At 50.5% G+C, this 25,514-nt stretch overlaps 20 non-coding genes and 1 pseudogene across 20 annotated transcripts; 7 read left to right on the top strand and 14 right to left on the bottom strand.

Annotated features, from left to right (window-relative positions):
• LOC117594944 lies at positions 1–101 on the bottom strand (annotated as a pseudogene; the record flags this gene model as incomplete).
• Positions 102–968: 867 nt separating this feature from the next.
• LOC117594937 lies at positions 969–1,161 on the bottom strand. Its single transcript, XR_004576217.1, has one exon. It is a non-coding gene; the product is annotated as a U2 spliceosomal RNA (small nuclear RNA).
• Positions 1,162–1,334: 173 nt separating this feature from the next.
• LOC117594950 lies at positions 1,335–1,441 on the top strand. The gene has a single exon (XR_004576229.1). It is a non-coding gene; the product is annotated as a U6 spliceosomal RNA (small nuclear RNA).
• Positions 1,442–1,574: 133 nt separating this feature from the next.
• On the bottom strand, positions 1,575–1,692 carry LOC117594943. Its single transcript, XR_004576223.1, has one exon. It is a non-coding gene; the product is annotated as a U5 spliceosomal RNA (small nuclear RNA).
• An 843-nt stretch (positions 1,693–2,535) lies between these two features.
• LOC117594952 lies at positions 2,536–2,728 on the bottom strand. Its single transcript, XR_004576231.1, has one exon. It is a non-coding gene; the product is annotated as a U2 spliceosomal RNA (small nuclear RNA).
• A 173-nt stretch (positions 2,729–2,901) lies between these two features.
• Positions 2,902–3,008, top strand: LOC117594949. Its single transcript, XR_004576228.1, has one exon. It is a non-coding gene; the product is annotated as a U6 spliceosomal RNA (small nuclear RNA).
• A 133-nt stretch (positions 3,009–3,141) lies between these two features.
• LOC117594942 lies at positions 3,142–3,259 on the bottom strand. Its single transcript, XR_004576222.1, has one exon. It is a non-coding gene; the product is annotated as a U5 spliceosomal RNA (small nuclear RNA).
• An 841-nt stretch (positions 3,260–4,100) lies between these two features.
• LOC117594938 lies at positions 4,101–4,294 on the bottom strand. Its single transcript, XR_004576218.1, has one exon. It is a non-coding gene; the product is annotated as a U2 spliceosomal RNA (small nuclear RNA).
• A 173-nt stretch (positions 4,295–4,467) lies between these two features.
• Positions 4,468–4,574, top strand: LOC117594947. Its single transcript, XR_004576226.1, has one exon. It is a non-coding gene; the product is annotated as a U6 spliceosomal RNA (small nuclear RNA).
• Positions 4,575–4,707: 133 nt separating this feature from the next.
• LOC117594941 lies at positions 4,708–4,825 on the bottom strand. Its single transcript, XR_004576221.1, has one exon. It is a non-coding gene; the product is annotated as a U5 spliceosomal RNA (small nuclear RNA).
• An 867-nt stretch (positions 4,826–5,692) lies between these two features.
• On the bottom strand, positions 5,693–5,885 carry LOC117594951. Its single transcript, XR_004576230.1, has one exon. It is a non-coding gene; the product is annotated as a U2 spliceosomal RNA (small nuclear RNA).
• Positions 5,886–6,058: 173 nt separating this feature from the next.
• On the top strand, positions 6,059–6,165 carry LOC117594946. The gene has a single exon (XR_004576225.1). It is a non-coding gene; the product is annotated as a U6 spliceosomal RNA (small nuclear RNA).
• Positions 6,166–6,298: 133 nt separating this feature from the next.
• Positions 6,299–6,416, bottom strand: LOC117594940. The gene has a single exon (XR_004576220.1). It is a non-coding gene; the product is annotated as a U5 spliceosomal RNA (small nuclear RNA).
• An 857-nt stretch (positions 6,417–7,273) lies between these two features.
• LOC117594948 lies at positions 7,274–7,466 on the bottom strand. Its single transcript, XR_004576227.1, has one exon. It is a non-coding gene; the product is annotated as a U2 spliceosomal RNA (small nuclear RNA).
• A 173-nt stretch (positions 7,467–7,639) lies between these two features.
• On the top strand, positions 7,640–7,746 carry LOC117594945. The gene has a single exon (XR_004576224.1). It is a non-coding gene; the product is annotated as a U6 spliceosomal RNA (small nuclear RNA).
• Positions 7,747–7,870: 124 nt separating this feature from the next.
• Positions 7,871–7,988, bottom strand: LOC117594939. Its single transcript, XR_004576219.1, has one exon. It is a non-coding gene; the product is annotated as a U5 spliceosomal RNA (small nuclear RNA).
• Positions 7,989–8,967: 979 nt separating this feature from the next.
• LOC114838126 lies at positions 8,968–9,160 on the bottom strand. Its single transcript, XR_003781227.2, has one exon. It is a non-coding gene; the product is annotated as a U2 spliceosomal RNA (small nuclear RNA).
• A 173-nt stretch (positions 9,161–9,333) lies between these two features.
• On the top strand, positions 9,334–9,440 carry LOC114838134. Its single transcript, XR_003781234.1, has one exon. It is a non-coding gene; the product is annotated as a U6 spliceosomal RNA (small nuclear RNA).
• A 134-nt stretch (positions 9,441–9,574) lies between these two features.
• LOC114838131 lies at positions 9,575–9,692 on the bottom strand. The gene has a single exon (XR_003781231.2). It is a non-coding gene; the product is annotated as a U5 spliceosomal RNA (small nuclear RNA).
• Positions 9,693–10,533: 841 nt separating this feature from the next.
• Positions 10,534–10,726, bottom strand: LOC114839938. Its single transcript, XR_003782285.1, has one exon. It is a non-coding gene; the product is annotated as a U2 spliceosomal RNA (small nuclear RNA).
• A 173-nt stretch (positions 10,727–10,899) lies between these two features.
• Positions 10,900–11,006, top strand: LOC114839923. The gene has a single exon (XR_003782270.1). It is a non-coding gene; the product is annotated as a U6 spliceosomal RNA (small nuclear RNA).
• Positions 11,007–25,514: the final 14,508 nt, after the last annotated feature.

The following is a 25,514-nucleotide window of genomic DNA, read 5'->3' as shown; positions in this document are numbered from 1 at the left end:
AGCCCGTCCAAAAATACGTTGAACTCGTGAGCGTTGCTCTCCACGGAAGTCTTTAGTAAAAGGCGAAAAACTTGTGCGTGATTGAAGAGAAACCAGAGTTGTATGCTGGTCGGAGGCCTAGAATCCGGGTACACTTGTTATATTCCGGCCCAGAGTCTCGTGGGTTTGCCAGCTCGGACACTGTCGCAGGCAGGCAGGCAGGCAGGCAGGCAGGCAGGCAGGCAGGCAGCCAGGCAGGCAGGCAGCCAGGCAGGCAGGCAGGCAGGCAGGCAGGCATGCAGCCAGCCAGCCAGCCAGACACATGACCTCCTGACCTTTATCGTTTTTTTTTTTTTTTTTTTTTTTTAAGTAAAATGGAGGGAAATCTGAAACAGGCCGAAAAAGCGCTTCGCAGGCACCTAGTTCGCAAGTGCTCTTGCTAATGCTAGCTTGCTAAGTAAGGGAGAGAGTTCACAATTCTACTTTGGAGTTGATATAGTGGTACACATGTAATGTTGCCTGTGGATTTGAAACCAGACGGAAAGACACAAAATAAACCACAGACAGACACAGACAGACACAGACAGACACAGACAGACACAGACAGACACAGACAGACACAGACACAGACAGACACAGACACAGACACAGACACAGACACAGACACAGACACAGACACAGACACAGACACAGACACAGACACAGACACAGACACAGACACAGACACACACACACACACACACACACACACACACACACACACACACACACACACACACACACACACACACACACACACACACACACACACACACACACACACAGTCTCTTGACCTTTTTTCCCTTTTTCCAAGATAAACAGTGAGAACACCAGAAAAAGTGTTAGCACCAAGTTCCCAAAAGCTCTCTTTCCTGTTAGCTTGCTTTTTGAGCAGGGCAGCGTTTTTAAGTGGGGTGAAGGTTAGTCCTTCTTCTCTTTGACAGGAAACAGAGGGTGCACCGTTCTCGGAGGTACTGCAATACCGAGTCGATGCGTGGAGCGGACGGAGCAAGCCCCGCTTCCGACTCCCTGTTCGAAAAATCCATTTAATATGTATAGTCCCCCGATGGGGGACGTATCAGATATTAAACTGATAAGAACAGATACTACACTTGATCTTAGCCAAAAGGCCGAGAAGCGATAACCCCAGAAAGGAAGGCCGCTGACGCCGGACCCCCGGGACCCCGGGGCTTCCTTGCGTGCGGGACAATTCCGGCTACACCCTCTGTCATCCCCCGCCAGCCCCAAAGACCGCGAGGTTCCACGTGTTCAACAAACGGCGTCAAACAAAAGCTTGGCTACGCCCACACTCCATGTGCTCGCTTCGGCAGCACATATACTAAAATTGGATCGATACAGAGAAGATTAGCATGGCCCCTGCGAAAGGATGACACGCAAATCCGTGAAGCGCTCCATATTTTCCACCCCCCGGCGGGCCGCAACCGAGGAGATCCGTCACTCGGCCCAATCAAAGCCGGACGAGCGGCAAAGACAGCAGCGGACCTAGCGGCCGTTCTGCGTACGCCGCGCCAATTTCTTTTCAAACAAGGTATGGGGCTCTGCCGGGAGCAAAGCCCGTCCAAAAATACGTTGAACTCGTGAGCGTTGCTCTCCACGGAAGTCTTTAGTAAAAGGCGAAAAACTTGTGCGTGATTGAAGAGAAACCAGAGTTGTATGCTGGTCGGAGGCCTAGAATCCGGGTACACTTGTTATATTCCGGCCCAGAGTCTCGTGGGTTTGCCAGCTCGGACACTGTCGCAGGCAGGCAGGCAGGCAGGCAGGCAGGCAGGCAGGCAGGCAGGCAGGCAGGCAGGCAGCAGGCAGGCAGGCAGGCAGCAGGCAGGCATGCAGCCAGCCAGCCAGCCAGACACATGACCTCCTGACCTTTATCGTTTTTTTTTTTTTTTTTTTTTTAAGTAAAATGGAGGGAAATCTGAAACAGGCCGAAAAAGCGCTTCGCAGGCACCTAGTTCGCAAGTGCTCTTGCTAATGCTAGCTTGCTAAGTAAGGGAGAGAGTTCACAATTCTACTTTGGAGTTGATATAGTGGTACACATGTAATGTTGCCTGTGGATTTGAAACCAGACGGAAAGACACAAAATAAACCACAGACAGACACAGACAGACACAGACAGACACAGACACAGACACACAGACACAGACACAGACACAGACACAGACAGACACAGACACAGACACAGACAGACACAGACACAGACACACAGACACACAGACACAGACACACAGACACAGACACACACACACACACACACACACACACACACACACACACACACACACACACACACACACACACACACACACACACACACACACACACACACACACACAGTCTCTTGACCTTTTTTCCCTTTTTCCAAGATAAACAGTGAGAACACCAGAAAAAGTGTTAGCACCAAGTTCCCAAAAGCTCTCTTTCCTGTTAGCTTGCTTTTTGAGCAGGGCAGCGTTTTTAAGTGGGGTGAAGGTTAGTCCTTCTTCTCTTTGACAGGAAACAGAGGGTGCACCGTTCTCGGAGGTACTGCAATACCGAGTCGATGCGTGGAGCGGACGGAGCAAGCCCCGCTTCCGACTCCCTGTTCGAAAAATCCATTTAATATGTATAGTCCCCCGATGGGGGACGTATCAGATATTAAACTGATAAGAACAGATACTACACTTGATCTTAGCCAAAAGGCCGAGAAGCGATAACCCCAGAAAGGAAGGCCGCTGACGCCGGACCCCCGGGACCCCGGGGCTTCCTTGCGTGCGGGACAATTCCGGCTACACCCTCTGTCATCCCCCGCCAGCCCCAAAGACCGCGAGGTTCCACGTGTTCAACAAACGGCGTCAAACAAAAGCTTGGCTACGCCCACACTCCATGTGCTCGCTTCGGCAGCACATATACTAAAATTGGATCGATACAGAGAAGATTAGCATGGCCCCTGCGAAAGGATGACACGCAAATCCGTGAAGCGCTCCATATTTTCCACCCCCCGGCGGGCCGCAACCGAGGAGATCCGTCACTCGGCCCAATCAAAGCCGGACGAGCGGCAAAGACAGCAGCGGACCTAGCGGCCGTTCTGCGTACGCCGCGCCAATTTCTTTTCAAACAAGGTATGGGGCTCTGCCGGGAGCAAAGCCCGTCCAAAAATACGTTGAACTCGTGAGCGTTGCTCTCCACGGAAGTCTTTAGTAAAAGGCGAAAAACTTGTGCGTGATTGAAGAGAAACCAGAGTTGTATGCTGGTCGGAGGCCTAGAATCCGGGTACACTTGTTATATTCCGGCCCAGAGTCTCGTGGGTTTGCCAGCTCGGACACTGTCGCAGGCAGGCAGGCAGGCAGGCAGGCAGGCAGGCAGGCAGGCAGGCAGGCAGGCAGGCAGGCAGCAGGCAGGCAGGCAGGCAGCCAGGCAGGCAGGCATGCAGCCAGCCAGCCAGCCAGCCAGACACATGACCTCCTGACCTTTATCGTTTTTTTTTTTTTTTTTTTTTTTAAGTAAAATGGAGGGAAATCTGAAACAGGCCGAAAAAGCGCTTCGCAGGCACCTAGTTCGCAAGTGCTCTTGCTAATGCTAGCTTGCTAAGTAAGGGAGAGAGTTCACAATTCTACTTTGGAGTTGATATAGTGGTACACATGTAATGTTGCCTGTGGATTTGAAACCAGACGGAAAGACACAAAATAAACCACAGACAGACACAGACAGACACAGACAGACACAGACAGACACAGACACAGACACAGACACAGACACAGACACAGACACAGACACAGACACAGACACACACAGACACACACACAGAGACACAGACACAGACACACACACACACACACACACACACACACACACACACACACACACACACACACACACACACACACACACACACACACACACACACACACACACACACACAGTCTCTTGACCTTTTTTCCCTTTTTCCAAGATAAACAGTGAGAACACCAGAAAAAGTGTTAGCACCAAGTTCCCAAAAGCTCTCTTTCCTGTTAGCTTGCTTTTTGAGCAGGGCAGCGTTTTTAAGTGGGGTGAAGGTTAGTCCTTCTTCTCTTTGACAGGAAACAGAGGGTGCACCGTTCTCGGAGGTACTGCAATACCGAGTCGATGCGTGGAGCGGACGGAGCAAGCCCCGCTTCCGACTCCCTGTTCGAAAAATCCATTTAATATGTATAGTCCCCCGATGGGGGACAGTATCAGATATTAAACTGATAAGAACAGATACTACACTTGATCTTAGCCAAAAGGCCGAGAAGCGATAACCCCAGAAAGGAAGGCCGCTGACGCCGGACCCCCGGGACCCCGGGGCTTCCTTGCGTGCGGGACAATTCCGGCTACACCCTCTGTCATCCCCCGCCAGCCCCAAAGACCGCGAGGTTCCACGTGTTCAACAAACGGCGTCAAACAAAAGCTTGGCTACGCCCACACTCCATGTGCTCGCTTCGGCAGCACATATACTAAAATTGGATCGATACAGAGAAGATTAGCATGGCCCCTGCGAAAGGATGACACGCAAATCCGTGAAGCGCTCCATATTTTCCACCCCCCGGCGGGCCGCAACCGAGGAGATCCGTCACTCGGCCCAATCAAAGCCGGACGAGCGGCAAAGACAGCAGCGGACCTAGCGGCCGTTCTGCGTACGCCGCGCCAATTTCTTTTCAAACAAGGTATGGGGCTCTGCCGGGAGCAAAGCCCGTCCAAAAATACGTTGAACTCGTGAGCGTTGCTCTCCACGGAAGTCTTTAGTAAAAGGCGAAAAACTTGTGCGTGATTGAAGAGAAACCAGAGTTGTATGCTGGTCGGAGGCCTAGAATCCGGGTACACTTGTTATATTCCGGCCCAGAGTCTCGTGGGTTTGCCAGCTCGGACACTGTCGCAGGCAGGCAGGCAGGCAGGCAGGCAGGCAGGCAGGCAGGCAGGCAGGCAGGCAGGCAGGCAGGCAGGCAGGCAGGCAGGCAGCAGGCAGGCAGCAGGCAGGCAGGCATGCAGCCAGCCAGCCAGACACATGACCTCCTGACCTTTATCGTTTTTTTTTTTTTTTTTTTTTTTAAGTAAAATGGAGGGAAATCTGAAACAGGCCGAAAAAGCGCTTCGCAGGCACCTAGTTCGCAAGTGCTCTTGCTAATGCTAGCTTGCTAAGTAAGGGAGAGAGTTCACAATTCTACTTTGGAGTTGATATAGTGGTACACATGTAATGTTGCCTGTGGATTTGAAACCAGACACAGACACAAAATAAACCACAGACAGACACAGACACAGACACAGACACAGACACAGACACAGACACAGACACAGACACAGACACACCACACAGACACACCACACAGACACACAGACACAGACACAGACACAGACACACAGACACAGACACACAGACACACAGACACAGACACACACACACACACACACACACACACACACACACACACACACACACACACACACACACACACACACACACACACACACACACACACACACACACACAGTCTCTTGACCTTTTTTCCCTTTTTCCAAGATTAAACAGTGAGAACACCAGAAAAAGTGTTAGCACCAAGTTCCCAAAAGCTCTCTTGTCCTGTTAGCTTGCTTTTTGAGCAGGGCAGCGTTTTAAGTGGGGTGAAGGTTAGCGTGTCCTTCTTCTCTTTGACAGGAAACAGAGGGTGCACCGTTCTCGGAGGTACTGCAATACCGAGTCGATGCGTGGAGCGGACGGAGCAAGCCCCGCTTCCGACTCCCTGTTCGAAAAATCCATTTAATATGTATAGTCCCCCGATGGGGGACGTATCAGATATTAAACTGATAAGAACAGATACTACACTTGATCTTAGCCAAAAGGCCGAGAAGCGATAACCCCAGAAAGGAAGGCCGCTGACGCCGGACCCCCGGGACCCCGGGGCTTCCTTGCGTGCGGGACAATTCCGGCTACACCCTCTGTCATCCCCCGCCAGCCCCAAAGACCGCGAGGTTCCACGTGTTCAACAAACGGCGTCAAACAAAAGCTTGGCTACGCCCACACTCCATGTGCTCGCTTCGGCAGCACATATACTAAAATTGGATCGATACAGAGAAGATTAGCATGGCCCCTGCGAAAGGATGACACGCAAATCCGTGAAGCGCTCCATATTTTCCACCCCCCGGCGGGCCGCAACCGAGGAGATCCGTCACTCGGCCCAATCAAAGCCGGACGAGCGGCAAAGACAGCAGCGGACCTAGCGGCCGTTCTGCGTACGCCGCGCCAATTTCTTTTCAAACAAGGTATGGGGCTCTGCCGGGAGCAAAGCCCGTCCAAAAATACGTTGAACTCGTGAGCGTTGCTCTCCACGGAAGTCTTTAGTAAAAGGCGAAAAACTTGTGCGTGATTGAAGAGAAACCAGAGTTGTATGCTGGTCGGAGGCCTAGAATCCGGGTACACTTGTTATATTCCGGCCCAGAGTCTCGTGGGTTTGCCAGCTCGGACACTGTCGCAGGCAGGCAGGCAGGCAGGCAGGCAGGCAGGCAGGCAGCAGGCAGGCAGGCAGCCAGGCAGGCAGGCAGCAGGCAGGCAGGCAGGCAGCCAGGCAGGCAGGCATGCAGCCAGCCAGCCAGCCAGCCAGCCAGACACATGACCTCCTGACCTTTATCGTTTTTTTTTTTTTTTTTTTTTTTAAGTAAAATGGAGGGAAATCTGAAACAGGCCGAAAAAGCGCTTCGCAGGCACCTAGTTCGCAAGTGCTCTTGCTAATGCTAGCTTGCTAAGTAAGGGAGAGAGTTCACAATTCTACTTTGGAGTTGATATAGTGGTACACATGTAATGTTGCCTGTGGATTTGAAACCAGACGGAAAGACACAAAATAAACCACAGACAGACACAGACAGACACAGACAGACACAGACAGACACAGACACAGACACAGACACAGACACAGACACACAGACACAGACACAGACACACACAGACACACACACAGACACACAGACACAGACACAGACACAGACACAGACACACACACACACACACACACACACACACACACACACACACACACACACACACACACACACACACACACACACACACACACACACACAGTCTCTTGACCTTTTTTCCCTTTTTCCAAGATAAACAGTGAGAACACCAGAAAAAGTGTTAGCACCAAGTTCCCAAAAGCTCTCTTTCCTGTTAGCTTGCTTTTTGAGCAGGGCAGCGTTTTTAAGTGGGGTGAAGGTTCGCGGTCCTTCTTCTCTTTGACAGGAAACAGAGGGTGCACCGTTCTCGGAGGTACTGCAATACCGAGTCGATGCGTGGAGCGGACGGAGCAAGCCCCGCTTCCGACTCCCTGTTCGAAAAATCCATTTAATATGTATAGTCCCCCGATGGGGGACGTATCAGATATTAAACTGATAAGAACAGATACTACACTTGATCTTAGCCAAAAGGCCGAGAAGCGATAACCCCAGAAAGGAAGGCCGCTGACGCCGGACCCCCGGGACCCCGGGGCTTCCTTGCGTGCGGGACAATTCCGGCTACACCCTCTGTCATCCCCCGCCAGCCCCAAAGACCGCGAGGTTCCACGTGTTCAACAAACGGCGTCAAACAAAAGCTTGGCTACGCCCACACTCCATGTGCTCGCTTCGGCAGCACATATACTAAAATTGGATCGATACAGAGAAGATTAGCATGGCCCCTGCGAAAGGATGACACGCAAATCCGTGAAGCGCTCCATATTTTCCACCCCCCGGCGGGCCGCAACCGAGGAGATCCGTCAATCAAAGCCGGACGAGCGGCAAAGACAGCAGCGGACCTAGCGGCCGTTCTGCGTACGCCGCGCCAATTTCTCTTCAAACAAGGTATGGGGCTCTGCCGGGAGCAAAGCCCGTCCAAAAATACGTTGAACTCGTAAGCGTTGCTCTCCACGGAAGTCTTTAGTAAAAGGCGAAAAACTTGTGCGTGATTGAAGAGAAACCAGAGTTGTATGCTGGTCGGAGGCCTAGAATCCGGGTACACTTGTTATATTCCGTCCCAGAGTCTCGTGGGTTTGCCAGCTCGGACACTGTCGCAGCCAGGCAGGCAGGCAGGCAGCCAGGCAGGCAGGCAGGCAGCCAGGCAGGCAGGCAGCCAGGCAGGCAGCCAGGCAGGCAGGCAGGCAGCCAGGCAGGCAGGCAGGCAGGCAGGCAGCCAGGCAGCCAGGCAGCCAGGCAGGCAGGCAGCCAGGCAGGCAGGCAGGCAGGCAGCCAGGCATGAAGCCAGCCAGCCTGCCAGCCAGACACATGGCCTCCTGACCTTTATCGTTTTTTTTTTTTTTGTTTTTTTTTTAAGTAAAATGGAGGGAAAACTGAAAGAGGCCGAAAAAGCGCCTCGCACGCACCTAGTTCGCAAGTGCTCTTGCTAATGCTAGCTTGCTAAGTAAGGGAGAGAGTTCACAATTCTACTTTGGAGTTGATATAGTGGTTAACATGTAATGTTGCCTGTGGATTTGAAACCAGATGGAAAGACACAAAAATAAACCACACACACAGACACAGACACACAGACACAGACACAGACACAGTCACACAGACACACAGTCACACAGACACACAGTCACACAGACACACAGACACAAGACACACAGTCACACAGACAGACACACAGACACACAGACACACAGACACACAGACACAGACACACAGACACACAGACACACACACACACACACACACACACACACACACACACACACACACACACACACACACACACACACACACACACACACACACACACACACACACACACACACACAGTCTCTTGACCTTTTTTCCCTTTTTCCAAGTTAAACAGTGAGAACACCAGAAAAAAGTGTTAGCACCAAGTTCCCAAACGCTCTTTGTCCTGTTAGCTTGCTTGTTAGCAGGCAGCGTTTTAGGTGGGGTGAAGGTTAGCGGTGTCCTTCTTCTCTTTGACAGGAAACAGAGGGTGCACCGTTCTCGGAGGTACTGCAATACCGAGTCGATGCGTGGAGCGGACGGAGCAAGCCCCGCTTCCGACTCCCTGTTCGAAAAATCCATTTAATATGTATAGTCCCCCGATGGGGGACATATCAGATATTAAACTGATAAGAACAGATACTACACTTGATCTTAGCCAAAAGGCCGAGAAGCGATAACCCCAGAAAGGAAAGCCGCTGACGCCGGACCCCCGGGACCCCGGGGCTTCCTTGCGTGCGGGACAATTCCGGCTACACCCTCTGTCATCCCCCGCCCGCCCCAAAGACCGCGAGGTTCCACGTGTTCAACAAACGGCGTCAAACAAAAGCTTGGCTACGCCCACACTCCATGTGCTCGCTTCGGCAGCACATATACTAAAATTGGATCGATACAGAGAAGATTAGCATGGCCCCTGCGAAAGGATGACACGCAAATCCGTGAAGCGCTCCATATTTTCCACCCCCCGGCGGGCCGCAACCGAGGAGATCCGTCACTCGGCCCAATCAAAGCCGGACGAGCGGCAAAGACAGCAGCGGACCTAGCGGCCGTTCTGCGTACGCCGCGCCAATTTCTTTTGCAAACAAGGTATGGGGCTCTGCCGGGAGCAAAGCCCGTCCAAAAATACGTTGAACTCGTGAGCGTTGCTCTCCACGGAAGTCTTTAGTAAAAGGCGAAAAACTTGTGCGTGATTGAAGAGAAACCAGAGTTGTATGCTGGTCGGAGGCCTAGAATCCGGGTACACTTGTTATATTCCGGCCCAGAGTCTCGTGGGTTTGCCAGCTCGGACACTGTCGCAGCAGGCAGGCAGGCAGGCAGGCAGGCAGGCAGGCAGGCAGGCAGGCAGGCAGGCAGGCAGGCAGGCAGGCAGGCAGGCATGCAGGCAGGCATGCAGCCAGCCAGCCAGACACATGACCTCCTGACCTTTATCGTTTTTTTTTTTTTTTTTTTTTTTTAAGTAAAATGGAGGGAAATCTGAAACAGGCCGAAAAAGCGCTTCGCAGGCACCTAGTTCGCAAGTGCTCTTGCTAATGCTAGCTTGCTAAGTAAGGGAGAGAGTTCACAATTCTACTTTGGAGTTGATATAGTGGTACACATGTAATGTTGCCTGTGGATTTGAAACCAGACGGAAAGACACAAAATAAACCACAGACAGACACAGACAGACACAGACAGACACAGACAGACACAGACACAGACACAGACACAGACACAGACACAGACACAGACACAGACACAGACACAGACACAGACACACACAGACACAGACACAGACACAGACACACACACACACACACACACACACACACACACACACACACACACACACACACACACACACACACACACACACACACACACACACACACACACACACACACACACAGTCTCTTGACCTTTTTTCCCTTTTTCCAAGATAAACAGTGAGAACACCAGAAAAAGTGTTAGCACCAAGTTCCCAAAAGCTCTCTTTCCTGTTAGCTTGCTTGTTGAGCAGGGCAGCGTTTTAAGGTGGGGTGAAGGTTAGGTCCTTCTTCTCTTTGACAGGAAACAGAGGGTGCACCGTTCTCGGAGGTACTGCAATACCGAGTCGATGCGTGGAGCGGACGGAGCAAGCCCCGCTTCCGACTCCCTGTTCGAAAAATCCATTTAATATGTATAGTCCCCCGATGGGGGACGTATCAGATATTAAACTGATAAGAACAGATACTACACTTGATCTTAGCCAAAAGGCCGAGAAGCGATAACCCCAGAAAGGAAGGCCGCTGACGCCGGACCCCCGGGACCCCGGGGCTTCCTTGCGTGCGGGACAATTCCGGCTACACCCTCTGTCATCCCCCGCCAGCCCCAAAGACCGCGAGGTTCCACGTGTTCAACAAACGGCGTCAAACAAAAGCTTGGCTACGCCCACACTCCATGTGCTCGCTTCGGCAGCACATATACTAAAATTGGATCGATACAGAGAAGATTAGCATGGCCCCTGCGAAAGGATGACACGCAAATCCGTGAAGCGCTCCATATTTTCCACCCCCCGGCGGGCCGCAACCGAGGAGATCCGTCACTCGGCCCAATCAAAGCCGGACGAGCGGCAAAGACAGCAGCGGACCTAGCGGCCGTTCTGCGTACGCCGCGCCAATTTCTTTTCAAACAAGGTATGGGGCTCTGCCGGGAGCAAAGCCCGTCCAAAAATACGTTGAACTCGTGAGCGTTGCTCTCCACGGAAGTCTTTAGTAAAATCTCTTTTATTGAGTTTTACTTTTCACATCATGTTTTCATCACATCAAATATTTACAAGTACATCATGTCATTTGGTTATTTTGAAATAATAAATAAATAAGCTAAAAAAAACAAAAAGAAAACATTTGAACGTACACTGAACATAAGGGAGGGCAAAGCAAGGTGAAATGTAAATACAGTGGCGGTTTGAAGTGACAAGTGATGGTTATTCTGTTTGACATGTGTATGTATGTATTTCTGTCCATGTGGAGTAGCAGATCGGCTATCGTTGATGGAATGTCCAGTACTTCGCACGGCTGTAGGAGGGGTCGAGTGCAAGGTGGCGGCTCATGATCCCTGCTCGGCTGCTGGTGTTGGGATTTGTGGTTGGGGGCACCGTGGTGGGGTTGGGCAGGTTGGTGACGGGGGGGGTGATGATGATGTCGTTCGGGGTGCTGATGTTCCATTGTCGGTTGGTGATGTCTTGCCCAAGTCGGTGGGTGTCCAGGGTGATGTAATCGATGATGGTTTTCCGGATGATTCTGGCAGTGATGATGGGGAGAGTGTCCTGTTTATGAAAAACCTTTATGTTCCTTGTGTCCCAAATGGTTTGCTTTGTGGCGTTGACGACCCTCCAGGCGTTCCTCTCCTGGGGTGATTGGAGTCCCGCTGGTGGTCCGAAGAGGATGCCCCGGAGGGTCGTCGCAGCCGTGCCGGTCAACCTGGTGAGGAGAGCAGAGGTCATGAGCCAGATGTTTTTTGCCACCCTGCACCGCCAGAGGATGTGGTCTTCGGTTTCTATCTCTCTACAGCCGTGCGGGCACTGGTCGGTTCTGGCTATTCCCCTTTTGTGCATAAAATGCCGGGTGGGGAGGCAGCGTATGGCCGCCATCCACGCTATGTCCGTGTGTCTGTTCATGAGTGCAGGTGAAGCTATGTTTGTCCAGGCTGTGGTGCATTGTTCGGTAGTTAATGTTGGTATCGGTGTAACTGTGTCCCTGTCCGTGATGAATTTTCTAAGTGTTTTGAATGACCAGTCCTGACTTTTGTGGGTGTGTAGCTGTTGCGAGGTGATAATGGATTTTAGTGCTTTGTAGTGCAGAGGGGGGTCCCAGGAGTAAGGGGTCCGATGGTCAAGGGTGCAGAGCCCCAATGGTCTGATTATTGTTGAGAAGTAGAATGTGTGGAAAAAACCGGCTTTATTGTGCTGTCTGCGTATGTTGGAGATGATGTAGCTGAGGCCCTGCACCGCTATGTAGAGTGGAATATTTGGGATCCCCTTACCCCCTTTGTTCTCTTTTTTCCACATAGTCAGCCTGTTTACCCGCTCCTGGTCACTGCCCCAGATGAAGTTGTAGATGGTCTTGTTGATATGTCTTGTTGTGTGTATGTTTGGCGGAAAAACCTTACCTATGTATGCCAGGATCGGGTAAACAATGGCTTTAATGACTAGGACCTTCCCAGTCATCGTGAGGGATCGCCCCTGCCAGCCAGCGATTTTCTTTTTGACCTTGGCAAGGGCGTCCTTCCAGCTCCGGCGTCCGGGGTTGGTCCTGCCAAAACAAACACCCAGAATGTTTACGGTTTCTTTTACAGGGTATGGCAGGACCTGGTCGGCTGGCCAGTCCGGTGTTACATAAACCTCGCTCTTAGTCCCGTTCACTATTGCCCCAGTTGCTGTGCAGAAAGTGTTGATTGCGTGCGTGATGTGTGGGATGGACTTTGTGTCTGTCGTGATGATGGTAATGTCATCCATGTATGCCTGGGTTTTGACTGTCATGCCGTGTGCTCCGGGTAAAGGGTAGCCAGTGATGCGGGGGTTGTGACGTATGCTGACCAGTAGGGGTTCTATGGCAATGGTGTATAGCAGGGCTGACAGTGGGCAGCCCTGCCTTACACCAGAGTGCATGGGTATGGGTGCAGAGGGGGTGCCATTAATTAGGATTTTGCTGGTGTTGTTGCGGTAGATAATTGAAACCCAGTTTCGGAGACTGAGAGCGAGGTTCATTCTGGCCATCACTCTCAGCATGTAAGGATGGCTCACCCTGTCGAAGGCCTTCTCCTGGTCAAGGTTGAAAAGACAAAAGGGCTGAGACCGTTCGACAGAGTGAGCAAAAATGTCCCTTACAGCTGAGAGGTTATCCAGAGCCGACCTCCCCGGAGCACCGCAAGTCTGGTCGGATCCAACGGCCTGCGGGAGTGACCTCTGTAACCGGTACATAAGGGTTTTTGCCAAGATCTTATAGTCTGAGCCCAGGAGACTGATGGGGCGCCAGTTCCTGAGCTCAGTGGCATCACCTTTTCCCTTGTACAGGAGGGTAACTGCACTCTCTGTCATGGAGGGTGCTAGTTTACCCTCCCTGTACATGCTATTGTAGACCGCCCCCAGGCAGACTTTGAGATGTTCCCAGAATGTTATGTAAAACTCAGCAGGGAGCCCATCGGGACCCGGTGTCTTACCCGTGCTTAGGGACCGCATCGCCCGGGTGAGCTCCTCCAGTGTCAGGTCTCCCTCCTCCTCCTTGTCAGGTACTGGTGTGATGTGTTGGAGAAGTCCGTCGATCAAGTCATCGTCTGTGCTTTTTGTCGCGTACAGGTTGGTGTAAAAGTCTGTGATGATGTCTGTGATGGTGTGTTCGTCAGTTTGTGGTGTCTGGGTGTGGTCCTTCAGTGTGTCTATGGTTTGTTTTTTACGTCTGATGTGTTGGAAGAAGTATTTTGTGCATTTCTCGTCGTCCTCTAGGTGTTTGATTTTACTTGTGTATTTGATTTTCTGCTGTTCTTGTCTATGTATGAGTGCCAGTTTGTGTTTAGTGACTGCTATTTCAGTTGAGAGATTGAAGCCTTCTTGTTGTAGTTCTGTCTGGTTCTGTAGTCGTCTGTTTAGTTTGGTGAGTTGTTCCTTTTTGCATCTTGCCTTTGTTTTGCCTGCTTTGATGTAGAAGTGTTTGGTTCTCTCCTTGACCATCTCCCACCAATCAATGGGGGAGTCGAATAGGTCAAGGAGAGAGGTCCAATTTTCCAGGTGTGTGATGTATTGCATGTTAAGTCTGTCAGTCAGTAGTGTAGTGTTTAATTTCCAAAGTCCCTTCCCTCTATTTGTCTGTCTGTCTGGTAGGTGTACAGTGGTGGTGAGTTGTCTATGGTCTGAAAAGAAAGTGGCTGCTGATGTGGTGTGTTCTGCTGTGAGGTCTTGGTCTAGGAGGAGGAGGTCGATCCTGGAAAAGGACTGACCGTCAGAACTCACCCAGGTGTAGCGGGGCACCAGGTCCCTGCCTAGATCTTGTAATTGGTGTTCATTGATAATGGCAATGAGCTCCCTGCTTGAGCCGTCGTTCCGGGGGCGGCTACGGTCCAAATCCCGCAGCGCACAGTTGAAATCGCCTGCAACGATGACCGGAAGGTTGCCTAGGAGGGCCGGTCGCAGCTTTCTGAAAAGTGACAGACGTTCTCGTTGGTTAGTAGGTGCATATACATTTATAAGTTTAACTGTGATGTTATGGTATGAGATTTCTGCTACTATGAGTCTACCTGGGTCTGTATTTGTGATTTTTGTGAAGTGTATGTTTGGGTTCTTTAAGAGGATAGCGACTCCGTCTGCCCTGGCGACGTTCGACCCCGACCACGTCGAGTCGCCAGGGCTCCATTGTTGCTCAAGGTAAGTATAAACTGTATTGAAAGGTATGTTGCATTCTTGAAGGAATATTATATCGGTGTTCACTTGTTTAAGGTGGGAGATGACATCTAGCCGTTTGTGTGGATCATGGATGGACCTGACGTTGACAGAAGTAAGTGTAATGGACAGCGCCATGAGTATGGTAGGTAGGGTGTAGTACTGCGACCGGCCCATGGCTGACTATGTGGTGTGTCGGTGTTGTTCTTCACTCTGAGAGGGACCCCCCTTCTTGACATAGCGTGGATGGCGTACCACTAATTGTACTGCCCTCCCCTTGTCTGTCAGCATGCTCGGGCCCACTCGAAATATTCCTACCTGTGTGTGGGTGTGCTGTGGTAGTGACCTGTGCTCGTGTATATATGGGGAGGGTGGCTACAGGGATGTGAGGTGTGGGACGAGTTAACTGGGTGAATGGGGGTTCTTGAGGTGGCGGTGAGTCGTTAGTGTTTGATTTTTTGCTTGTGGTTGCTGAAGTTTCCATTTTTCTTTTGGGACGTTGTTCTTTGGGGGTGACTGGTTGTTGTGGAGTGTTCTGGTTCAGTTGTTCTTCGTCTTCGGGGGGGTGGGTGATTTCTGTTTCTTCTGTTTCGCTTTTTATTGTCAGTCTGGTTTCTGGTGTGGCATGGCTACTGGGGTCCTGAGTGTGTTCAAATTCTGTGAATAGTGGCAGTGAGTGTGGATAGTCCGGGGCGGGAAGGGATATGGACAAGGGCGATACCGGGGACCCAAGGCTGGACATGGTATTGGCTGTCGTGTCGTCGTTGTGGTGTTCTGGTCTGTCTGAATTGTCACTATTGTTGTCTTCTGATGATGATGATGATGATGATGATAGGGCTGGTATTAATTCCGGTGAAGGTACTGTTTCTGGTGCAGTGGGTAGTTCCGGTACAATGGGTGTTTCTGGGTCGTGTGTTGGTGCTGGTTCTTGGGGTGTACTGTGCTGTGGTGCTGGGTCTTCTGACGTTGGTGTTGGCTCCGGTTGTGCCCCTCTTTGGGAACGAGTCCTGTTGGCATATGAGGTTGGGCAGTTTCTGAAAACATGCCCCTCGTTCCCGCAGAGGTTGCACTTCCTTTGCTCTGTGCAGTCCTTGGTGAAATGTTCGTCTCCACAGTTCTTGCACCGGATTACTGTGCAGTTTGCTGCGAGGTGCCCTGTTGCCCCGCAGTTCCTGCACAATTTTGGCATACCGTAGTAAAACACCTGCCCCCTGTTGTTCCCAAGCATGATGGTACTGGGCAGGTGTTTGATGGTTCCAGCTGGGTCCCGTCTGAGCGTGATATTGCATTTTCTCGCCCCTGTCCATATCCCGTCCTCGTCCCGGATCTGTCGGACGTCGGAATCTACCTGTGCGTGTCGTGCTAACCATGTGCGTATGTCGTATTCTGTGACTGTCTCGTTGTAGAAGATGATGGTAACTGTTTTCCTATCTGGTTCGGTGATTGGTTCTATGTGAAATTTATTTAAGATGTTGCTGTGTGTATCTTGCCTAGTCTTGTGCCAAAATAATGCTAAATGTTCCGGTGTCTTAAAGCTAATCTCAAAAGTTTCTCGTGGGCCCGGCAGCTTAAACAGACAATTTAAATCCCCAGGGGAATAGCCTAGCTCGTGCTGGATAACCGATCTGCTAAACTCCAGTCTCTGCATCGGTGGTTGTTCTTCGCTTTGTCTTTTTCTGATCATTCTGACGGCGTTGTGTCTTCGGATGGTGCGGTCCATGGTTCCGGTCGTGTTGGGGCTGTAGGGTAAAGAAAGGGGGAAAGGGAAAAAAAGGGGGGAGGAGGGGGGGAGAGGAGTTTTGGTGAGGTTTAAAATGTGGGGGTTGAGGAGGTTATTGAAAAGGGAGGGTATGGAAATGAAAACTTTCCTTTAGATGGAAGGAAGTCAGGCTTCTCAGGACTCCGGCTGTCCTCAGATGTTCTCGGAGCTGCGGGTCCTGGCTTGGTCTTGGCTGCTTGGTCCGTTCCGGGCCTTGTCCGTGGACCAAGGGGTTCTTGGCGTTAAAGGCCTTCCCTTTTCTTGAGTCCTTCTTAGGTCCGGGGTGATCCGTGGACTGGGGATTCTAGGAGGGCCGCGGTCAAGCCACTGTTACCCTCCTGTCCTCCCCAGTCCTTCTTTGCCGGCCTTGTCGGTAGACTGAGGGAACTGCACCAGCCGCGGTCAAGCCACTGTTACTGGTACAGTCCCTCAGTCTGTCGAAGAAAGAAAAGTATAGAAAAAGGAGGGAAAGAGAAGCAAGAGCAAAAGGGAGGGAAAGAAGAGAGGCGATACGCATTAGGCTCCTCCCCACCATCTAGTGGTGATGAAGAGAAACCAGAGTTGTATCTGAGCGAGGAGTGCGGAGCGACGATTGAATTCAAGAAGATTGGTGGAACGACTTCATTTCTTTTCTTTGTTGACAACTTTGGAACCCAGGGCCTGGTGGTAACACTAAAAGAGCTACGGCTTCGGCCGGTTTACGTTCCACCATGGCGGCACCAACTGGGGCTGGAGCGGCATCTTGGGCCGGAGTGCGGAACACCCTGCGCTTCCAATGGAAGGGCTCGGAGGAGTCGGTGGAACCTTGGGGCAGGGAGCAGTTTGGAAGGCTGATGCTCCTGGGGGCACTGAAGCTGGGGACCGGAGATGTCCTCTGCTTGCAGGGGTACGTCCAGGAGCAGGCCTTCGATGTTACCTTCTACCAGGAAGCGAAGATGGAGGAGATCCTGAAGAAGGTGGCCGAGGCAGGGCGGGTTGGTCCCTTCAACCTCTTCCAGGTGACGGATCTATCGAAGAGGAACTTCAGGGTGGTTACCATCCACATGTACAACCCGTTCGTCCAGGATGACGACGTGCGAAGGTTCCTCGGGGAGTACTGCAACGTAAAGGCAGGGCCGAGGTACGTGAAGGATGCCTTAGGATTCTGGACCGGGAGGAGGCAGTTCCAGGTTCTCCTTCGTGAAGATGCGACGGGGAAGGACGGGTTCCTGCACCTACCCGCAATGTTTTCCATCGGGGCTGATCGAGGCACCCTGTACTACGCCCGACAGCCGGAATTCTGCAGGAGGTGCCTAAAGATCGGCCACATTTATGCCAACTGTGGCCTGAGAAAATGTAAGGTCTGCGGGTCGGATCAGCACGAGACCAGGGATTGCACTGCCCCGAAGAAGTGCCACCAGTGCGGCTCGGAGGAGCATCTGGTGAGGGAATGTCCGCAGAGAGACGCAGGACCTATGCCGATGCTGCAGCCGGGGGAGCAGGAGGAGGTGGACATGGAGGCCCGTCGACAGAGCAGGCGACGGGGGAGGGGAAGAGGAGGAGCCCGAAGGACGAGGCAGGTGGCCCTACAAAGGAAAGGGATGATGGAGAGGAGCCAAATGAGGATGGTGTGGTCAGAGGTCCGACCACTGAGGAAGAGGGTAGGGTCGAGAAAGCGGTAGCAGCAGCGGGATTGGATGCAGGAGCAGGGATGGCGCAGGAGGTGCCTGAGACCCCTCCAGAGGAGCAGCAAAGCAGCTGCAGCGTGCTGGTGGAAGGTGCACTCGCTGGTCTGAGAGAGCTGTCGGAGGGCCTGTCTTCTGGGTCGTCATCGCTCCCGCCGGGCCAGGGGACTGGTTTCGCCAAAATGATCAGGAAGAGAAAGGGACTGGAGGGAGACCACGACAGGGTGAGTCTGGGTGTTGGGGGCGGCTTGGGGGCCAAGAGGGTGATAGAGGGTGGGGGTCCCAGGGTCCGTACCAAGGGGTCCACTGTTGCCTCTCCGGGGGGCTCTGGGGGTGTTGAGGGGGTTATTGAGGGGATGGATGATCTGGACTTTGCTGACTCTATGGGGGAGGGGCTCGCCTCCGCTGGGACAGAGAAGGTGTTCGCCGAGGACATGGACACAGGGGGGGGTAAAGATGGGACCTATGGATTGTGTTGAGGACTGGGAGTATTTTCTTTACTGTGGACATAATGGAGTACCTCAGTATTATGACTGTGAATGTGAGGGGGCTCCGGGATCCGGTTAAGAGGAGGGCGGTATTTCACTATTTGGGGGCAGTGAGGTTCACATTTTGTTTTGTACAGGAGGTGCATCTACGGGATGAGGGGGATGTGAAGAGGTTTACTAGGGAGTGGGGGCACGGGGGGGGCTGTGTGGAGTGTTGGGGGGGTGCATTCTTCAGGGGTTGGGATTTTGTTCGGGGATGGGGGGGTGAAGGTGGAGACTACTCACGTAGGGCTACAAGGGCGGGTGGTGGGAGCGGATGTGTCAGTGGGGGAGCGGAGGTTGAGGGTGGTTAGTGTATACGGGCCACAGGGGGAACCAGAGAGGAGGGAGATGGTTGAGGGCCTCGTCCCACTGTTGGCCACGAATCAGTCCTTGGTGGTGGGAGGGGACTTTAATGTGGTGTTCGGGGGGGTGGGCGAAGAAGGGAGAGTGGGGGCTTTGCGGAGGCTTTTAGAGAGCAAGGGGTTGGTCGATGGGGGTTTGAGGGCGGAACCGGCTCTAGACGGCCCCACTTGGCGCAACACCAGGGGTGTTTCACGGCGCCTTGACTGTTTTTGTGCCAAGCACAATGGGGCGGGTACGAGGACGCTTACTGCCTGTGTTTTTTTCGGATCATGAAGGGGTGCTCCTCAGGGTAGGGGACCAGGGAGGTGGGTTTGGTAAGGGCTATTGGAAGCTGAGGTTAGAGGTACTAGAGGACAAAGTGTTTGTCAGGGAGTTTTTATTATTCTTTGAAGGCCTGAAGGGGCTGAGGTCGATGTGCAGGGGTGTGAGGGAGTGGTGGGAGTTGGCGAAGGGGAGGATCGGGGAGTTTGTGAGGGCGTATGAGAGGAGGAAGGGCAGGGAGGAGAGGGCGTTGGTGCGGCGGCTACAAGGGCTTCTAGACCTCGAGTATGCGGCACAGAACTATGGCCTGGAGGTGGATTTGGAGAGAGGGGCCGATCTGAAGGCGCAGCTAAGGGCGGTGCACGAGGGCTGGGCTCGAGCCTACTTGAAGAGGGCCCACAGGGAGTTTATAGAGGCGGACGAGACCTGCTCTGCAGTCTTCTTCAGCTCGGTGAGGGAGAGACAGCAGAAGCGGGTGTTTACGGGTGTGATGCTGGGATCAGGGAGGGTGGTCCGGGAGCCTGGCACGATGGTGGGGGCAGCCACGGACCATTATAGGAGCTTTTTTGGGGGTAGTGAGGTCGAGGTGGAGGCGGGGACGGGTTTCCTGGACCACCTGACCAGACGCGTGCCGGAGGAGATAAGGGAGAGATTGGGGGCTTCCATCTCACTGGCCGAGTTGGAGTCGGCTCTCAAGCGGATGGGCAGGGGGAAGGTCCCTGGAATAGATGGTCTGCCGGCTGAGTTTTATCTCAAATTTTGGGGGGTTCTTGGACCGGTAGTACTAGAGATGGTGGGAGCGGTTCTGGAGGCAGGGTCGCCGGTCGGGTCCATGTCGGTCGGGGTGTTGTCCCTCCTTTATAAGAGGGGGGATCCCACCGACCTGGACAATTGGCGACCTCTGACGATGCTCTGCTGCGACTACAAGCTTCTGGCTAAGGTCCTAGCGGATAGAATGAGGGAGGCCCTACCATACGTGGTCCACGAGGACCAGACGTGTGGTGTGGAAGGGAGGTCCATTCGGTGGAACCTCCAGCTCCTGAGGGACTCGATCGCCTGGGCTGAGGATAGGGGGCTACCATTGATGGTGGCGGCCTTGGACATGGCAAAGGCTTTCCACCGGGTGGATAGGGGTTTTTTGTTTCGGGTCATGGAGAGGTTGGGGTTTGGTCACAGGTTTGTGGATTGGGTGAAGGTATTGTATGCTGGGGCCGGGTGCCATGTGAATGGGCACTTGGGGGAGGTGTTTGGGTTGGGGGCGGGTGTCCGGCAGGGTTGCCCGCTTTCAGCTCTGTTGTTTATTTTGTACATGGAGCCGCTGGCGGCGGCCATTAGGGGGGATGTGGGTGTGGAGGGGATGCTGGTGCCGGGCAGCGGTGGGTTACGGGTGAAGTTGACACAATATGCCGACGATACTACATTATTGCTGTGCAGGGACAGATGCCTGCTTAGGGCACTGGAGGTCTTCCAGGAGTTCGGGCGGGCGTCGGGCGCAGTGGTGAGCGTAGAGAAGTCCACGGTCAAGTATTTTGGGTGCTGGAAGGACAGAGTGGATGTGCCAGGGGGCTTGGCCCTGTGCAGGGGGCCCGTGAAGGTCCTCGGCATCAGGTTCGAGAGGTTCGGCACTGCTGCCCTGAACTGGGAGGAGAGGATCGTGCAGATGAAGCGGAAGTTGGGGTTGTGGAGTTCGAGGTCCCTGTCATTCGTGGGCAAGGTCCTGGTCCTCAAGGCAGACGTGTTACCGGGCCTGCTACACCTGGCCTATGTGTATCCGCTGCCGGCTTGCTGGAGGAGGGAGGTAGTTAGGGCGGTCTTCCGGTTTGTGTGGGGAGGGGGGCACGAATACGTGGCAAGGTCCACGTGACAATGGTGGGTTGGGAGAGGAATATTACACTGGATACGGATTCATAAATGGACCGAATTTATGGATGTCAAGTGACGTTAAATAGGTCCATTAGCGAAGTCCATTAGCTTGGTCCATTGCCTTAACATAGGCTAAAATAATCAAAATCTGAAAGAATTACTCTGTGAATATTGTATACTTTCTTTGATATTCAAGCCTTAGTTGCGACATGGTGCACGTAATTAATGTGTTTTGTGTCCCAATTATTTCTATTTAGTAAGTTTTGACGATGTCACGAAAGCTAACAAGCATGGATTTTTAGTTTTTCCTCCTAGGGTTTAGCTAAGACAACAACTCAGTAAAGCAAGCCAGTATAATTAATTTAATATAAAACGAGATGAACCTTGATATCTGACCGCGGTAAATAACTTCCACTACAGCAATATAGTTACTGTTGATATGAAGTTGCTAGCAGTCAAGAGATTTCACGAAGCCTTCTGTCTTGTTGCCATGACGCCTGCCCTGCTGAAGTAACGTTACGGTAGACTGTGCTTTCGTCTGAGGTGCACAGCTGATTGAAACGATCTATTACTGATTGTCTAGAACAGCATGCTAAATAATATAAAAATTAGGCAAGCTGTTTGTGTCTATGTTGATTTAGCTAGTCTAGTAACTAGGCTAACTAGGTGTTTTGACGCACCGAATATGGCTAGCTCAGGAGGGTGTGTTAGTAGCGCAAAACTCTTGATAAGCGGGAGATATGATTTTCCAATCAAGTATTTCAATAATGACTAATATTTATTTGATTAGTAGGGCTGTCCACATACTTGGTCATATAGTGTATATATACACACAAATGCACACGTATTTTATTAAGCTGACCCTCTTGCCTTTCAATTAGTAATGCACAACTCTGAAAAGCAAGACTTTCTGCTGAAGGAGAGTTGGGTAGTTGGCTGTTGAAGTTGCAACATTGTATAATGCACCTGGCCTTCCCCTCCCCCACAACCCTGTTCACTGAGACAAACAGTCCTGTTACCTACAAGTCCGAATGAACACACGTCAGCCATAGAGTATTAATCTAAGCATTTTGTGAAGCTTGGAGACTGTCATTAGATATAAAGCATTGAATATTAGTATAGTACCTGTCCTTCATTTCACAGGAGGCATTCCTTAAGGGCTGATGGCAACACCAGATGCTTGATGGCTTTAGTTTAAATTCTAGGTTAGGACCACTACACCAGACTTTGGCACAGGATGTTTAATACACCACAGGAGAGCACAATTTTATAATTTTTTTCTAATACATTTTTAAGCTTTGGATTGAGATATCCCTCTTAGCTTTTAATTAGTAATGCACAAGTCTGAAAAGCAAAACTTTGTGCTTTATGAGAGTTTGGTAGTTGGCAGTTGGAAATTGCAACATTGTATAATGCACCTGGCCTTCCCCTCCCCCACAACCCTGTTCACTGAGACTAACAGTCCTGTTACCTACACAAGAATTCACTTCATACTGTTTGACTATCTTACAGATAATTGTGATTAAAATCCCCAATTAGTCTTCTTTCTGTGTATTAAGTAGCAGTATCAGTGTTCTACAAATATTGAAACATCTTCCATGTTCTCAAAATTATTTTTCTCAGATAATTTTCTGACTTGAGTTTATGAATGAGGCACACCCTCTCCCAAATCAGTATTAATTTCTTAGCAGGAATCTAGTCCCTGAATTTGAACCCTAATCTTTCCCTGAGCTGCCAATGGTCAAATCTTTGTGCTGAACTCTTACAGCACAGATACACTGGAAACATCCTATTCCCTTGCTAACATTAAAAAGTGATATTTTACCTACTGCAGAAACTACAGAAGGAGGTTTTAATTTACAAGTCAGAATTAACACACGTCAGCCATAGGGTATTCATCTCAGCATTTTGTAAAGCTTGGATACTGTCATTAGATCTAAAGCATTGACATTTAGTATAGTACCTGTCCTTTATTTCACAGGAGGCATTCCTTAAGGGCTCACGGCATTACAAGATGCTTGATGCTTTTAGTTTAACTTCTAGGTTAGGACCACTACACCAACCTTCAGCTACAGTATATAATTCAGCACAGAACTGAAATTCATAAATATATATATTAATAATAGTGTTAAAGGGAGCACTATGAATATATATTTCTAAATTGGGTGGGGTCTGGTATTTGATCACACACCTTGTTAAACCAGTGACCATTCAGTCACTAGATGAAATCTGTAACTTCTTCCACAGGCCAACCTTGACAGTTGCAGTGTTTGTCATAGACCCAAGTTTAAAAGTTATCAGCAGAAATGGTACTTCCTGATCACTAGCTTATGTGAAGTTTGATGGAATGGACTTGAACATGGCTTGCCTATGTCATGCCAAAATTATAGCACATCGGGAAATATTGATCACTACATTTGAGATTTTTTAACAGACCCTTATCCAAAACAATTTATAGTTAGTGGGTTTTCTAGGCAGAGTTATCTCCATTATCCTGTCTGTTAAGGAGAGTATGTGCCCAGACTCCTCCCTACTATATTGCTACCATGTGTACAGCTCAATTGAGTGAGGTTCATAGTCTGATGATAAGGTATTCCTGTTAGATTAATTGTCAAATGGTAAGGTAGTCCTGTTAGATTAATTGTCAAATGGTAAGGTAGTCCTGTTAGATTAGCTGTCTAACGGCAATGTTGTCCTTTAAAGGAAAACCTTACCATCAGATAATGAATCTAACAAGACAATATTACCATTAGACAGTTAATCTAACAGGACAAAATTACCATTAGAGAGTTAATCTAACAGGACTACCTTATCATCAGACTATGAATCTGTCTAATGGTAATGTTGTCCTGTTAGATTCATAGTTTGATGGTATGGTTGTCCTGTTAGATTCATAGTCTGATGGTCAGGTGGTCCTGTTAGATTAATAGCCTGATGGTAAGGTGGTCCTGTTAGATTAATAGCCTGATGGTAAGGTGGTCCTGTTAGATTAATAGCCTGATGGTAAGGTAGTCCTGTTAGATGAATTGTCTAATGGTAAGGTGGTCCTGTTAGATTAATAGCCTGATGGTAAGGTATTCCTGTTAGATGAATTGTCTAATGGTAAGGTTGTCCTGTTAGATTCGTAGTCTGATGAAAAGGTAGTCCTGTCCGCTGCTTCAAAATCAGCTTAAGGTAATGAGCACTGTCTTCTAATGGAGCCTGTCACTTTCAGGTCTCAAACCTAGGTTTCCCATCCAGCAGCAAAACAAATATTTATGAAGTGATCATTTGTAGGGAAGCCAAGAGATCTGAATCTTTCAGGTTACTTAGGTTAGGTTATGGTTGTTTAACTTAGGTTACTTAGGTTATGGTTGTTTTATTAGTCCGTTTGGGTGTCTCCCTAAGCTTAAACTGTATTACAGACACCACACAACTTTTGAAAACAATGTAGTGAATTCTGAGAAATAATTTCTGTTTTGACAAGAGGTCCAGACCTGGGTGGGGGAGGGGAGGACCATTGTTTTTGTCGACCGATAATTATGAGCTGCTCATATTTCCAGTATGAATGCGTTACAAAAACAGATGGCATATCTTTATCGACACCATACAATTTGTGAAGAAAGACATCAGCAATCAGTCAAAAACATAAATGAAGAAGAGTACATGAAGACATTGGAACTGATAAAGGTAAGAATTTATATAAATTACTTAATTACTTCGGGTAGATTTTGTACATGATCTGGCGAATCGAGAGGGCAACGCTCTCGGTCCCTACATGCCGTTGGTGTCGTTTCTCTTAGATACTGATCTCGGTTCAGTTTCCCATTCCCCTACCCGAAACCTAACCTCGATCAGTAATGCGTGGGAAGAGGGTCAAAACAGATCCAAAGTCAGTGACTAAGCGAGCAACTTCAATCCCCTCCCCCACAATCCCACGTGTGGATGCAGCATTGCTTATAGTTCACTTGAAAGCAACATGAGCGGAGTAAAAAAAAACGGCTGTATTTAGTTTTTTCGAAAAATATAGTACTTAGTTTGAGTTTGGTTAACATCATTATCCAGGAATAAAGTTGTAGTAGCGGGTAACATTTTACATTGTAAGATCCTTTCATGCATTGTCAAGCCATTGCACAATGGGTTAGGTAGGTGGCAATTTTCCATGCCTACTGTATAGCTATTTTTATTAGTTAGATAACGCTAGCCAGCTTGTTGCTATACTTTA

This window comes from Esox lucius, chromosome 9 (assembly GCF_011004845.1).
Source record: "Esox lucius isolate fEsoLuc1 chromosome 9, fEsoLuc1.pri, whole genome shotgun sequence".
NCBI lineage: Eukaryota > Metazoa > Chordata > Actinopteri > Esociformes > Esocidae > Esox > Esox lucius.
This window is presented reverse-complemented; position numbering and strand designations above follow the sequence as displayed.